Source organism: Penaeus japonicus, unplaced genomic scaffold, assembly GCF_977035675.1.
Source record: "Penaeus japonicus unplaced genomic scaffold, GWHDUDI00000001_assembly GWHDUDI00000036, whole genome shotgun sequence".
NCBI lineage: Eukaryota > Metazoa > Arthropoda > Malacostraca > Decapoda > Penaeidae > Penaeus > Penaeus japonicus.
In genome coordinates, this window is record NW_028234438.1 from 16,485,248 (window position 1) to 16,487,747 (window position 2,500).

Here is a 2,500-nt window from a genome sequence, read left to right on the forward strand (position 1 = left end):
TCTCTCTCTTTCTCTCTCTTTCTCTCTTTCTCTCTCTCTTTCTTTCTCTCTTTCTTTCTCTTCTCTTCTCTCTCTCTCTCTCTCTCTCTCTCTCTCTCTCTTTCTCTCTTCTCTTTCTTTCCTCTTTCTCTCCCCTCTTTCTTTCTCTTTTTCTCTCTCTTCTCTTTCTCTCTTCTCTCTCTTCCTCCTCTCTCTTCTCTCTCTCTCTCATTCTCACTCTCTTCTCTCTCTCTCTCTCTCTCTCACTCTCTTCTCTCTCTCTCTCGCTCTCTTCTCCTCCTCCCTCCTCTCCTTCCTCTCTCTCTCTCTCTCTCTCTCTCTCTCTCTCTCTCTCTCTCTCTCTCTCTCTCTCTCTCTCTCTCTCTCTCTCTCTCTCTCTCTCTCTCTCTCTCTCTCTCTCTCTCTCTCTCTTTATGATTGGGATTCTTGAATGAAGTTTCTCGATTAGTTTGTCATTTTATTCCGACAAAACGAACACACGTGGAAGAAATCTCGTAAACAATCGTTATTAAATGCAATGCAAATCTGCAATTCGCCTCCAGATTCATAAGAAAGTCCAAACACAATCGGCTCAGTAGACAGACACAGTCAGCTCTTCTGGACCGCACGAGCGACGTGGCGTCAGTCTCACGCCTCGTGGTCCGGCCCGGCGCTGACGAAGGGGGCGCTGAGGCTCCTGTAGGTCTGGCTGACGGCCTGAGCTACGGCGCCGCCCGTGCTCTCCAGCAAGAACTCCCCCACCACCACGGCGATCTTGCAGCCCAGCTTCACGGCAGGCTGGGACTCGAGGATGTACTCTTCCGCGTCCTCTTGCTTCCTGAAGAACTCGGGGAACTTGGCGGCGGCGAGGGGGGTGGCGGAGGGCTGGCTTATGTCTTCCATAGTTGCGAAGGAGGATTGGTGGGGGGTGGGGTGGGGGTGAGGGTGCTGAGTCACGTGGCTAGTGTCCGTCGGTAGGCCTAGGTTGGGGTCGTCGGGTCTGCAAGGAAGGGGTTCATGTGGAGAGTTTAATACAGTAGTTTAATGGGATAGGCCTATTTATACACATATAGGCCTGGGTATGTTGAACGCTATTGCTTTTAGGATTTTTTTTTTATTGGTTTCTTTAATATGCTGAAATATATTGTTCTGCACCAAAAAAAAATATTTGGACTAAATTAAAGGAAGTTACACAAATTTATAGAAAAAAGGACAACATGCTTCGTGTAAAAGAAAATATAGATATACCACTGTTGAATGTTGACAGATATTTCCTGATGTTGAAGGCTTAATTGGTTGGCTAATTAGGTTTGTATGTCCACCCAGAATTACTTTCAAGTCGTACACAGCATGAAAGCACAGCAGTTTGGCAACACTCCAAGAATGATAGAGAAAAAGAATGAAACTAAATGGATCTCTAAGAGAAGATTTGAAGAACTGAATGAAGTCACAGTTCGAGGCGCGCGAGGCAAATGGAGGAGGAAAATAAACGGTGAGCCGGGCGCTGAACACACTCTCTGTCTCTCTTAATGTCTCTCTCTTCCCCTCTCTCGAGACAGAGTAATTAGATCTAGATTAAAAAGGGAAAAGAGCTTAATATTATTCCGGTAGAGTGAAAGCCCACTTAGGCCTCCGTGGTAGCCCGAGTAGTCCCGTGTCTATCCATGCCTTTCCGCGGCCGTTTCCCGTGGGCGCGTGATCGTAACTCTCTCACAAAGACCCCAAGGCCAGACCCCTCCTTCCTTCCCTTCACTGTTCTTACCTGACACCGGAAGCTAGCTGACACGGACGAGTCACAGAAAACCACCCTACACGGACACGCTGATGGTGCACACGCAAACTCTACGGGTTAGGTCGTGTGCGCGCAAAAACACACACACACACACACACACTCAGTCGCAGGTGAGGCTCCTTTGGTGTGCGTCGTTCCGTTCCTGTGCGCCGAGTGGCTCTCGCGTCGACCAGAGCCACCATGTCGACACCTTGGGAGACGCCTCGACGCCTGCCTGGCTCTCCTTGGCCACGCTGTGAATGCTAACGACATTCGCGGAAGCTGTGTCAGTACGCTTTTTTTTGTGTGTGTTTATTTTATTTTACTTCTTTTTTTTTTGGTCTTGCTCTCTTTCATTCTCCTCTCTCTCTCTCTCTCTCTCTCTCTCTCTCTCTCTCTCTCTCTCTCTCTCTCTCTCTCTCTCTCTCTCTCTCTCTCTCTCTCTCTCTCTCTCTCTCTCTCTCTCTCTCTCTCTCTCTCCAGATTTTGCTTTAGAGATGGCAGGATTTCTTTTCCTTTTGTACCTATATAAACATATATATATATATATATATATATATATATATATATATATATATATATATATATATATATATATATATATATATATATTACTTGATTAGATAATTAATTGACTGATTAATGTATTGTTATCATTAGACTCACATCTCAACCAATCGCTAGTGTCAAAAAATTCAAAGAAAAAAAATGTATGATTTTTTCGCGTCTTTAGAATCTATGCAAATAAAG

The 2,500-nt window shown here is 45.6% G+C and overlaps 1 protein-coding gene and 1 long non-coding RNA gene across 3 annotated transcripts in view; one reads left to right on the plus strand and one right to left on the minus strand.

The window, feature by feature from the left end:
- LOC122264725 (cell division control protein 42 homolog) overlaps positions 1 to 2,500 on the plus strand; it is a 142,395-nt gene that overhangs the window by 4,012 nt on the left and 135,883 nt on the right. The window lies entirely within an intron of this gene.
- On the minus strand, positions 445 to 1,967 carry LOC147467426 (uncharacterized). The gene is made up of 2 exons (XR_015190593.1): positions 1,742 to 1,967; positions 445 to 979 (listed from the first exon to the last, which is right to left on the minus strand). It is a non-coding gene; the product is annotated as an uncharacterized LOC147467426 (long non-coding RNA).